This window comes from Haematobia irritans, chromosome 4 (genome assembly GCF_050003625.1).
Source record: "Haematobia irritans isolate KBUSLIRL chromosome 4, ASM5000362v1, whole genome shotgun sequence".
Taxonomy (NCBI): Eukaryota; Metazoa; Arthropoda; class Insecta; order Diptera; family Muscidae; genus Haematobia; species Haematobia irritans.
Window position 1 is genome coordinate 39,738,708 of NC_134400.1, and position 14,501 is coordinate 39,753,208.

Sequence of the window (14,501 nt, forward strand, 5' to 3'; positions counted from 1 at the left end):
ATCGAAAATTTAAGTGTACAAAGTGGTGCAGGATATAATATAGTCGGCCCCGCCCGACTTTAGACTTTCCTTACTTGTTTTTTGTTGCCTTAAGGTGTGTTTTACTAAAAGCTTCCTGATTTAATGAAGCCCGCCTAAAGGCGCGATTGGGCATTAGAGGGTTAAAACCATGCATTGACTAAACTACTAAACTACAAGTTTAACCAACAGAGGAAATGAATGCTTGTCTAATTTATTTGGGCAAATCCCTATAGACTGCAAGATGGTTGGATGTACAGCTGTTTCGGAATTACCACACATTCCTCATCAGCATCCTCTACTTGCAGCAAAACTATCAACCAATTATCAGAATAAATTCGGGGAATTCACTCAGCCCAAAATTTTATTTCTATAGGAAATTTTGTCAAAATATTATTTCTTTAGGAAATTTAATCAATTTTGTTAAAATTTTATTTCTGTAGAAATTTATGTCAAAATTTTATTTCTGTAGAAAATTTTGTCAAAATTTTATTTTTACGGGAATTTTTTGCAAAATTTTATTTCTATAGAAAATATATATAAAATTTTATTTCTCTAGAAAATTTTTGCAAAATTTTATTTCTATAGAAACTTTTAGCAAAATTTTATTTCTATAGAAAATTTTAGCAAAATTTTATTTTTATAGAATATTTTGTCAAAATTTATATCTATAGAAAATTGTATTTCTATAGACAAATTTTAACAAAATTTTATTACTATAGAAAATTTGTGAAGTCCCTCTTAGTAGAAATAAAATTTTATGTACATAAAAAACTTTGTCAACATTTTATTTCAATAGAAACTTTTCTCAAAATTTTATTTTTATAGAAAATTTTCTTAAAGTTTTTTTTTCTATTTCGTTTTGTTTTGTTATTGTTGGTTTGTACTTCATTCATATTTGCATCCTCTACTTGCAGCAAAACTATCCCAATTATCAGAACAAATTCTGTTAGTTCACCAAACCCAAAGTGAACCACACTTGAACCTTCCGAAACGTGCGTCCATCAAATATGATTGAAGTACAAACCAACAATAACAAAACAAAACGAATGAAGTAAGAGGAAGCACGCTCAAAATAAACCCAGCCAACTGCACTCAAGTCGATGATTTGAAATTGGCAAAGGAAAAGAAAAATGTTTGTACAGATTTATTTCGGCAAAAGCCGACTATCATAAACCTTTTTTCGGAAGGTTCAAGTGTGGTTCACTTTGGATTTGGTGAACTACCAGAATTTGTCCTGATAATTGGTTGATAGTTTTGCTGCAAGTAGAGGATGCTGATGAGGAATGTGGTAATTCCGAAACGTGCTTCCATCCAACCATCTTGCAGTCTATAGGGCTTTGCCCAAATAAATTTGACAAACATTCTTTTCCTCTGTTGGTAAAGCTACTCTTGTAGTTTAGTCAACGCAATGGTTTTTAAGCTGAGATCAAAACAACAAATATTTTATTTCTATAGAAAAATTTGTCCAAATTTTATTTCTATGATTTTTTATCTCATAATCTCGGCTCTATAAATTAAACTTGAAATTGTTGGTTTTTGTTTTTTTTTTTTATTTTCCGATATTTCGGTTGACCTCGTGAGAACCGTTTTCAAGGCTACAAATTACAAAATTGTACAAAAATTAATTACAAAATTCTCAAACTAAAATCAAACTATCTATTGTACTTTACATTTTCTCCGCTGTCTTTATTTCTATAGAATTTTTTTTTTCTATAGAAAATTTTCACAAAATTTTATTTCTATGGGAAATTTTGTCAAAATTTTATTTGTATAGAAAAATTTTAACAAAAATTTATTTCTATAGAAAATTTTAACAAAATTTTATTTTTATAGAAAAATTTGTCAAAACTTTTTTTTCTATAGAAAATTTTGGCAAAATGTTATTTCTATAGAAAATGTTGTCAACATTTTATTTCTATAACAAATTTAAGTACCTTTAAAATGGAGAGGAATATTTTAAAATCTACCAAACCATCAAGAATTGTAGCAATTTACCATTATTAAGACGCTGTTTGTCCCCAAAAATCCCTAATTTAAATTAAAATCCCCAATAAATTTTTTATAATTTTTATGAAAAGAAAATTAAAGAAATAGGCTCTTCTGTAGAAAATCGGCAATAATTTAAAAATTGAAGAGATCACGATTTCGAATCACATCACACATCATCGCCCTTCTGATCGTCTTTCAAATGCTCGAGAAATGGAAATGGAATTTCGGTCACCATGTTTTTCTGAACGAAATTTGGTTTCAAATACACTGATGTAATAAAATTGGATGGTTGCCACAGTTGGTAGTATTATACCAAAAATAGTAGATTTTTTACTATTAGCTAGATTGGCAGTATTCTTTTGGTAGATTTTGCAACTAAGAGGTACACAATTTTCTATAGAAATAAAATTTTGACAAAATTTTTCTATAGAAATAAAATTTTGACAAAAATTTTTCTATTGAAATAAAATTTTGCAAAATTTTCTATAGAAATAAAATTTTGGAAACATTTTCTATAGAAATAAAATTTTGCAAACATTTTCTATAGAAATAACATTTTGACAAACTTTTCTATAGAAATAAAATTTTAATAAAAATTTTGAAATAATAGAAATAAAATTTTGACAAAATTGTCTATAGAAATAAAATTTTGACAAAATTGTCTATAGAAATAAAATTTTGACAAAATTTTCTATAGAAATAAAATTTCGACAAAACTGTCTAGAAATAACATTTTGACAAACTTTTCTATAGAAATAAAATTTTAATAAAAATTTTGAAATAATAGAAATAAAATTTTGCAAAAATTTTCTATAGAAATATAGTTTTGACAAAAATTTCTATGGAAATATAGTTTTGACAAAATTTTCTATAGAAATACAATTTTGACAAACTTTTCTATTGAAATAAAATTTTGACAAAATTTTCTATAGAAATAAAATTTTGACAAAATATTCTATAGAAATAAAGTTTTGACAAAATTGTCTATAGAAATAAAATTTTGACAACATTTTCTATAGAAATAACATTTTGTCAAAATTTTCTATAGAAATAATTTTTTTACAAAATTTTCTATAGAAATAAAATTTTGACAAAATTTTCTATAGAAATAAAATGTTGACAAAAATTTCTATAGAAACAAAATATTCACAAAATTTTCTATAGAAATAAAATTTTGAGAAAGTTTTCAATAGAAATAAAATTTTGACAAAATTTTCTATAGAAATAAGGTTTTGACAAAATTTTCTATAGAAATAAACTTTTGACAAAATTTTCTATAGATATAAAATTTTGGAAACATTTTCTATAGAAATAAAATTTTGCAAGCATTTTCTATAGAAATAACACTTTGACAATATTATCTATAGAAATAACATTTTGACAAACTTTTCTATAGAAATAAAATTTTAATAAAAATTTTGAAATAATAGAAATAAAATTTTGACAAAATTGTTTATAGAAATAAAATTTTAATAAAAATTTTGAAATAATAGAAATAATAATAGAAATAAAATTTTGCAACAATTTTCTATAGAAATATAGTTTTGACAAAATTTTCTATGGAAATATAGTTTTGAAAAAAATTTCTATAGAAATATAGTTTTGACAAACTTTTCTATAGAAATAAAATTTTGCAAAAATTTTCTATAGAAATAAAATTTTGACAAAATTTTCTATAGAAATAAAATTTTGACAAAATTTTCTATAGAAATAAAATTTTGACAAAATTTTCTATAGAAATATAGTTTTGACAATATTGTCCATAGAAATAAAATTTTACAAAAATTTTCTATAGAAATAAAATTTTGACAAAATTTTCTATAGAAATAACATTTTGCAAAAATTTTCTATAGAAATAAAATTTTGACAAAATTTTCTATAGAAATAAAATTTTGACAAAATTTTCTATAGAAATAAAATTTTGACAAAATTTTCTATAGAAATAAAATTTTGACAAAATTTTCTATAGGAATAAAATTTTGACAAAATTTTCTATAGAAATAGAATTTTGATAAAAATTTTGAAATAATAGAAATAATAATAGAAATAAAATTTTGCAACAATTTTCTATAGAAATATAGTTTTGACAAAATTTTCTATGGAAATATAGTTTTGAAAAAAATTTCTATAGAAATATAGTTTTGACAAACTTTTCTATAGAAATAAAATTTTGCAACAATTTTCTATAGAAATATAGTTTTGACAAAATTTTCTATGGAAATATAGTTTTGAAAAAAATTTCTATAGAAATATAGTTTTGACAAACTTTTCTATAGAAATAAAATTTTGCAAAAATTTTCTATAGAAATACAATTTTGACAAAATTTTCTATAGAAATATAGTTTTGAAAATATTGTCTATAGAAATAAAATTTTGACAAAATTTTCTATAGAAATATAGTTTTGACAATATTGTCCATAGAAATAAAATTTTACAAAAATTTTCTATAGAAATAAAATTTTGACAAAATTTTCTATAGAAATAACATTTTGCAAAAATTTTCTATATAAATAAAATTTTGACAAAATTTTCTATAGAAATAAAATTTTGACAAAATTTTCTATAGGAATAAAATTTTGACAAAATTTTCTATAGAAATAAAATTTTGACAAAAATTACTATGGAAATAAAATTTTGACAAAATATTCTACAGAAATAAAGTTTTGACAAAATTGTCTATAAAAATAAGATTTTGACAACATTTTCTATAAAAATAACATTTTGTCAAAATTTTCTATAGAAATAAAATTTTGACAACATTTTCTATAGAAATAAAATTTTGACAACATTTTCTATAGAAATAAAATGTATAAAATTTTGACAAAATTTTCTATAGAAATAAAGTTTTGACAAAATTTTCTATAGAAATAAAATTCTGACAAAACCTTCTATAGAAATAACATTTTGACAAAAATTTCCTATAGAAATAAAATTTTGCAAACATTTTCTATAGAAGTAAAATTTTGTAAAAATTTTCTATAGAAATAAAATTTTGCAAAATAAGTTTTTTGTTTGATAGTTTTTTGGTAAAATTTGCTCCAAATTTTGGTAAGTTGTTGTTGGTCCCAAAATTAAATCCGACACCCTTCTGTAAGCAAGGGGACAAACATGAGTAAGGTTTTCTTTTTTAATTTTGACGAATCGCTGTGCTTCTTATAGAAGTAAAAAAAATATTGTAGACTATTAATGTAAACCTGATTTATTATACTAAACTGATTTCCCCACAAAAATCACCACATTTATGAAAATTCCAAATCCAAATCTTCAAGTCCCCAAATCAAAAATTTCTTGCACATCCACGAAAATATCCCGAAAACAGACAACACTGTTGCCAACTGGTAGAGAATGGTATAACAAATAAGAACTTATTTTGTATTATACGAATTAATTAAATTGTACTTATATTATTTAAAACAATGTGGCCTTTATTATCTCGAGAAATGTTTTTTTTTAGGTTTTTCCTCTCAAGAAAAAAATTTAAATAAAATTATAAAAATTCTAAAATCATGGGAAATTGAAAATCTTAAACATATAATTTTATACAAACTCATTTGAGATGGTATTTATTTTATATGAAATTCTTTATTACCATATTTTATAGAAAAATTTCTAATGAAATTTCTTGTATTGTACACCAACTAGAATTTGTCAAATAATATAAGAACAAACCAATGGTAGGAATAATGTCCTGTCTTTTGAGATTTTAATTACAACACGCTACAAAAAATACACTACAAACATACACCAATAAATACAATTACTGTAAATCAAATCAAATTGAATTAGAAATTCTATTCATTATTAGAATAAAATTTATATATATCGAAAACTGAATATAATTGTTGAAATACGATAAATCATACTTAATTGCAAGAATTACTTAAAAAAATAATTAGTTAAAATAAAATTCAATTTACTGGAAATTTTAAGAGAAACAAATATACATGAAAAAAATAAATAAAATCAATATTTTACAAAATTAATTTCGTTTGTTATTAATATATTCTCACTGTTAGAAATTAAATTTGGAAAAAACGTCTCTATAGAAATAAAATATTAAGAAAAGTTTCTATAGAAATAAAATTTTGAGAAATTTTTCTATAGAAATAAAATGTTGTGAAATTTTTTTTATAGAAATAAAATTAAGACAAAATTTTTTATAGAAATAAAATTTTGACAAAATTTTCTATAGAACTAAAATTTTGACAAAATTTTCTATAGATATAAAATTTTGACAAAATTTTCTATAGATATAAAATTTTGACAAAATTTCCGATAGAAATAAAATTTTGAGAAAATTTTTTATAGAAATCAATTTTTGACAAAATTTCCTATAGAAATAAAATTTTGAGAAAATTTTATATAGAAATAAAAATTTACATAAATTTTTCTATAGAAATAAAATTTTGTTCAAATTGTCTATATAACCAAAATTCTAAGAAAATAAAAATAAAATTTTGAGAAATAAAATTGTAAGAAAATTGTCTATAGAAATAAAATTTTGACAAAATTTTCTATAGAAATAAAATTTTGACAAAAATTGCTATAGAAATAAAATTTTACAAAAATTTTCTGTAGAAAAAAATTTTGAAAAATCTCCTATAGAAAGAAAATTTAAAAACAAAAATTTTTTAGAAATAAAATTTTGAGAAATTTTTCAAATTTAAAGAAATTTCTATAGAAATATTTTTTGAGACATTTTTTTATTGAGATAAAATTATGAAAAAATTTTCTATGGAGAATACAATTTTGAAAAAAATATATAGAAATAAAAATTTCGAGAAAAATTTCTATAGAAATAAATTTTTGAGAAAATTTCCAATAGAAATAAAATTTTGACAAAAATATTTTTAGAATTTTTTTTATAGAAATAAAATTTTGAGATTTTTTTTTATAGAAATAAAATTTTGAGATTTTTTTTTATAGAAATAAAATTTTGAGAAATTTTTCAATAGAAATAAAATTTTGACAAAATTTTCTATAGAAATAAAATGTTGACAAAATTTTCTATAGAAATAAAATGTTGACAAAATATTTTTTTGATTTTTGTGCTTTTTCGATCTTTGTTTTCCAAATGAAAATTCTATGTTTTTTCGAGCTTGAGAGCTTTTAAGAAAATTTTCTATTGAAATAAAATTATGAAAGAATTTTCTATGGAGAATAAAATTTTGAAAAAAAAATTATATAGAAATAAAAATTTCGAGAAAATTTTCTATAGAAATAAAATTTTGAGAAAATTTCCAATAGAAATAAAATTTTGACAAAAATATTTTTAGAATTTTTTTTATAGAAATAAAATTTTGAGAATTTTTTTTATATATTTTTCAATAGAAATAAAATTTTGACAAAATTTTCTATAGAAATAAAATTAGAAAAATATTTTGAGAATTTTTTTTTATAGGAATAAAATTTTGAGACATTTTTTTATAGAAATAAAATTTTGAGAATTTTTTTTATAGAAATAAAATTTTTAGAAGTTGTTCTATAGAAATAAAATTTTGATAAAATTTTCTATAGAAATAAAATTTTGACAAAATTTTCTATAGAAATAAGATGTTGACAAAATATTTTGAGAAAATTTTCTATTGAAATAAAATTATGAAAAAATTTTCTATGGAGAATAAAATTTTGAAAAAACAAAAATTATATAGAAATAAAAATTTCGAGAAAATTTTCTATAGAAATAAAATTTGGAGAAAATTTCCAATAGAAATAAAATTTTGACAAAAATACCTATAGAACTAAAATTTTGAGAAAAATTTCTATAGAAATAAAAATTTTGAGTAAAATTTCTATGGAAATAAAAATTGTGAGAAAATTTTCTATAGAAAATTTGTTTGGTTAGCATGTCCGCCTATTAACTCAACCGTCGAACGGAACGGACGTGTTTTTTTAATAGCGGATAAAATCATCGTAATAAGTACCTACTACGAATTTCAAGTGTGGTGGGATATTAGGCCACCATGCAGAGAAATTCAAAGACATCCACTGGGTTGCTAACTTCAGGGCCCAGTGGACGGGTATCGACTGAAGTTATAAATTTGGGCAATGACCAAGAGTTAGGCCCAATTAGTCGACCTGTAGACGGGTCGACAGGTGGCGACAATTTGACAAGTCGGACCTTTTCCAAGGTAACGGCATCAAAAGGAGGTAATCCCTCACGAAAGAGATTCAAAGAACGCAGAAATGCTTTGTTTATCCTAAAGAAATTAGGATCAGTCGACCCAAGCACGTTGTCGGCTAAACAAAGCGATTCCTTAAAATGGGCTCAAGGAATTCTTGAGGTTGGAAAAAGGGAACGATCACCGGATGAGCTGCCATCCTCCAAAAGGGATCAACGATCGTTTGCCTCAGTTGCTAAAGACAGCCTTGTGATGGCTATCATAAATAAAGGAGCATTGGACGGTATGGTTCCAAAGCAAAAATGGGGGGAAATTGAGAATGCTTTGTCTGGCGTCTACTCACAGGTGCTGGAAAAGTTTCCCGGCCCAGATCCTCGACACCAAGAGGCTGGTTGGTATCAAGGACGATTTAAGCTAGTCGCATTTGAGGACCAGAGGTCTATAGAATGTTTTAAAGCTGCTCTGATACTAATTGGTGAAGTTTGGGAAGGAGCTGCTCTAGAGTTAGTCGAGAAGAAAGACATACCGGCTAGACCAAGAGCACATGCGTGGATACCTGCAAACCCTCCTGACCCTGAATCTATTTTAAATAGACTGAAACAATGCAATCCAGATCTTCCAACAGCTGATTGGAAGGTTGGCCGTTTGGATGAAGTGGATGGGCCAAGACGGCATGCAGTGTTTATATTGAACACTCAGTCTTTGCTATGGCTTTCATTATATCCAAATGAAGGTGTATAAAAACGATCAGCTAAAGGATTCAGAAATGGACAAGCCTCTGTCTGAATCAGAAGTAAGCGGATCCTCTTGCGAAGTCGAGGGGGATACCAAGACATTTGAAGACATGGATAGATACCGTATGCGTGAGGAGGCTTCTACTGCCTCAGAACTCACCAAAGTTGAACCTATGGTTATTGCGAGAGTCACCGATATCTCTGAAGAGGACATTCTTGATGACTCGATTGAAGCGGCTGATGTGACGGTTGTTGAAAATCTCGATGGTCCTACGGATCCTCCAGATAAATCTTCATCATTGTAAGGCTGCATGTGCTGCCTTAAAAGTTCTCCTGATGAAAGGGGACATAGATATAGTTCTTATTCAAGAACCATATGTTTACAAAAACAAAATATGTGAATTAAGTACTCCGGGGTTCAAACTATTGCAGTATACTGGTAATGATGTAAATCGAGCCTGTATAATTGCTAAAAACGAGCTCAATTTGTTTCTGCTTCCCTCAATGTGCAATACAGACACTGTCGTTGCAAGTTTAGAAATAGCCAAATGCAAATATTGGGTATCTTCGGTCTACATGGGACATGACAGGGAGATGCCTCCATATGCCGTTAAGACCTTAGTGGAGGAGTCACTGAAAACAAAGACGAAACTCATTATGGGATGCGATGCGAATGCACATCATAGTATATGGGGAAGTAGTGATACTAATGCAAGGGGAGAGTCGCTAATAGAGTTTATTTTGCGTACTAATCTGGTAGTTTGCAACAAGGGAGATGTCCCAACCTTTGTCACTAAAAACAGGCAAGAGGTTTTGGACATCACCTTGGCCTCGCAAGAACTAAATGAAATGATATCTGAGTGGCAGGTTTTAAGTGAACACAGCTTCTCAGATCATCGCTACATCAGTTTCAAATTTGATGTTCATATCACCAAGATCATATTTCCGCCAAATGTTAGGAAAGCTGACTGGAATAGGTATAGGGAATCGTTCAATATGATGATACCGGAAATAACAGAGACAAATATGAGAAATGTGCAAGATATCGAACACGCAGTGGAGCGGATTACTAAGGCCTTCAACATCTCACTGAAAGCTGCATGCCCTAGAGGAAAGCCAAGGGGGAAACATCGACCACCATGGTGGTCTACGGAATTAAGTAATATGAGGAAATCCTGCAGGAAGCTCTTTAACAAGGCAAAGTCCACCAGAGCCCCTGAGGACTGGGACGCTTACAAGAAGAATCTGAGAGGATACAAGCGAGAACTGAGAAAGGCTCAGCATAACTCTTGGAATGCTTACTGCAGCAGTATTGAGAATACGTCCGAGGCTTCCAGACTACGGAAGGTTCTAGCATCCACCAACTCCGCTCCAGGTTTCATTAAAACATCGGAGGGCAATTGGACAACGTCCAGTAAGGAGACGCTGGAGGTACTATTGGACACACATTTTCCTGGAAATCAGACGGTTGAACCATGTACTGGCGGTGCCACAGTTGCTCAGCGGTCGTTTCCTGTCGAGGAAATTGTATCGGAAACTAGAATAAGATGGGCGCTAAATAGCTTTGGACCATTCAAATCCCCTGGACCTGATGGAATTACTCCGGCGGAGTTACAAGCTGTAACTGACAAAATTATCCCCTGGTTGTCGGTGATATATAAAGGATGTATCAACTTATCATATATCCCAGGAAAGTGGAGGGAAACAAAAGTCGTTTTCATACCTAAAGCGGGAAAAGCCTCTCACTCGAGGGCGAAGGATTTCCGACCAATCAGCTTATCCTCATTCCTACTTAAGACTCTGGAGAGGATGATAGATATTTATCTTAGAACTAGCATCGATTCAAGTTTGTTCTCGAAACGACAGCATGCATACTCGAAGGGCAGGTCTACTGAGACCGCACTACATGAACTAGTCAGCTTTATTGAAAGCTCATTATCTGTCAAAGAATACACAATCGTGGCGTTTCTAGACATCGAAGGGGCGTTCAATAATGTCCATCCGAGCTCGATATTAAATGGACTGACAACTCTGAATGTTGATCCATGTATACTCAGGCTGTTAGACGAACTGCTAATGAAGAGACGTATTTCAGCCACACTAGGACAAGCAAACATACAAAGGTATGTGAACAGAGGCACTCCCCAAGGAGGAGTCCTATCACCTCTTCTTTGGAATGTTGCTATAAATAGCCTTCTGGTTACTCTAGAAAAAGAAAGGATAAAAGTGGTGGCATACGCAGATGATGTGGCTCTGGCAGTCAGGGGAAAATTCCCATCCACAATCAGAGATATTATTCAGAGGGCCCTCCGGATGACTGAGAAATGGGCGAAAGACAATGGTCTTGGGGTAAATCCTGCAAAGACAGAATTAGTCATGTACTGCAAAGATCGCAAAACTCCCACGGTTAGGCCCATTTCCTTAGGGGGTATTGAAATTCCCTTTAGGGAGTGTGCAAAATACCTTGGCGTTATTTTGGACAGGAAGCTGAACTTTAAGCTTAATATTGAAGAAAGGGCGAGGAAAGCAACGGTAGCTTTATACTCGTGCAAAAAGGCAATAGGGAAAAAGTGGGGACTAAAACCAAAAATTGTACATTGGCTATACACGGCAGTGGTTAGACCTATAATGCTATATGGTGTTGTAGTCTGGTGGCCGGCACTTCACCAGCCGACAAGTTTAGACAAAGTTCAGCGTATGGCGTGCTTGTGTATCTCAGGTGCATTCAGCAAGACAGGAACAAACTCCCTTAATGTCATACTGCATCTATTGCCTTTAGACATTTTGGCCAAACAGTCAGCTGCAACAACGGTTGTGCGGTTGCGCAAGCTATCGCTGTGGTCGGAAAAAAGTTACGGTCACAGTCCGGTACTCAAAATAATGCCAGATGTGCCTAACGTAGTGGATTACACTTTGGCGAGTCCACTTTTCGACAAAAAGTTTGAGACTCTAATTCCCAACAGTGAGGCGTGGTGTACACGGACCCCGGGGAATAAAAGATATATAGATTTCTACACTGATGGCTCCAAATTGGATGGCCAAGTGGGTTTCGGAGTATATTCTAAAGATCTGGAACTTCGAATAGCGAAAAGATTACCTGATCACTGTAGTGTTTTTCAGGCTGAAATATTAGCAATAAGAGAGGTGGCGAATTGGCTGAGAAGTAATGTTCCAAAAAATGTGGGCATTAATATATACTCAGACAGTCAACCTGCAATAAAATCCTTGGACTCTGTGTTCCTCAACTCGAAAACGGCCATCGATTGCCGCAAATCTCTCAATGAGATGGCTGAGCAGTACAATATTCACCTAATATGGGTGCCTGGCCATAGGAACACACCGGGGAACTGCGAAGCGGATGAGTTGGCAAGGCTAGGGACTACCTTACATATTCCAGGGGAACTAGAATTTGTTGGTATGCCCCTAGCTACCTGCAAGCTCATGCTGCGTGAGAAGGCTGTTATGATGGCAAATGTTCGATGGGAGAATTGCAAGGGTTGTAACGACACTAAGCAAATATGGCCCCATTTCAACTTAAACCGCACACTAGATATGCTAATGTTCTCGAGACGTCAGATATCACTCCTGATATCTGCTATAACGGGTCGCTGCCTGATAGGAGATTTTGCAAAAACTATTGGCGCGAAGTATAATGACTATTGTATGAGCTGTCATGATGCGGAGGAAAAAGAATCAATTAAACACCTCTTGTGTGAGTGTCCTGCATTTTGTGTAAAGCGCAAGCAACTTTTAGGAGCATATAGCTTCAGATTACTGGCGGATCTGGAAAACGTTAACTTAAGCAGTCTGCTAATATTTTTGGAACAATCTGGTTGGTTCAACAAAGAAAAATAATCAAGAAGGTTCAGCGGTTAAAACTAGAAGTGCCCATATGTAATAGGTACTTTTAGTTAATGTGGTATCACAATGGACTGAATAGTCTAAGTGAGCCTGAATCTTAATCGGGCTGCCACTTTAACCTAACCTAACCTAACCATGTCCGCCTTGCATACACAGAGTCGTGGATTCAAACCCAGTTTCAACCAAACGCCAAAAAATTTTTCAGCGGTAGTTTATCCCGCCTCAGTAATGCGGAACGCCCTCCGGGCTCAGCTATAAAAATGAGGTTCTTTGTCTTTTATTAACATGGAATCGGGCAGCACTCGGTGATAAGAGAGAAGTTCACCACTGTGGTATCACAATGGACTGAATAGTCAAAGTGAACCTGAAATATCGGGCTTCCACTATACCAAACCTAACCTAACCTTCTACACGGATGAAAAAGACTGTTTTTCATATGCTTGGCTATAAACATTATATGTTTGGAACACAAATTTTTAAACACAATATTTTTGAGTGCAAGCATATAATGTTCATAAACTAGCATAACATGTTTGGGACATATATGTTAATATGTTAGAACATATTATGTTTGGGACATAAAATGTTTGTAAATATAATATGCTTGGATGCAAACATATATTAATTTAGAAATAGCCTATAAACATATATGTGTTTAGTAGCTTGGAGCGCTATTTAACAGGGAGCGATATTGAATCAAGTTGGTGGTTGTTGCTTGTTATTACAAAATTAACATTTTATTTTTCCTTGGACAATTGATCAGCTACTTCTTTGATCCTTACAAACTGTGTGGTCCGCTGTTCGAATCCCCGTCTGGCAAAAGGTAAAATTAAAATAAAATAAAAAAATCATAAAATTGAATAATTTCTTCTACAATGTTTGTATTACAGAAAAAGGTGCTAAGAACTAAAAAATCTCGTGGAAGTGAGAAAGATGTCGGGGAATATACAATTGGGCAGAAACAAAATTTTGAGCATTCAGGTCGAAAACCTATGTTGTTAGCACCTATATTACCTGTTTATTTTCATAATTCATTATGATTGTAAATATATAAATAAATAAATAAAATTTTGAGCACAATATTGTTTGGGAGAATTTTTTTAAGCATATAATATTTTTGGGTGCAAAATTCTTCCAAACATTTTATATGGTCACATAATAACATATTGTTTTTTGGAAGACAAACATTATTGAATTTGGATGCAAAAATACAAAATGTTTGGAACTTAGACTACCCAAACATATATTATTTAGACCAATATGCTTTCAAACATATTATATATTGGTAGAGATCAAGCATATAAATGTTTGGGCAATACCCAAAAATGTATATGCTTGAAGCAAAATATGTTTGGGAGTATATGTTACAGAAGCGATTTTTTGTGAGGGTGTATAGAACTAAAATTTCTAGAAAATTTTCTATAGAAATAAAAATTTTGAGAAAATTTTCTATAGAAATTAAATTTTGAGAAAATTTTCTATAGAAATAAAATTGTGAGAAATTTTTCTATAAAAAGAATATTTTGAGAAAATTGTCTATAGAAATAAAATTTTGAGAAAATTGTCTATAGAAATAAAATTTTGCAAAAATTTTCTATAGAAATAAAAAAATTAAGAAAATTTTCTATAAAAATAAAATTTTAAGAAAATTTTCTGTAGAGATATAATTTTGAGAAATATTTCTATAGAAACAAAAAATTTTGAGAAATTTTTCTATAGAAATAAAAATTTCGAGAAAATTTTATATAAAAATAAAATTTTAAGAAATTTTTCT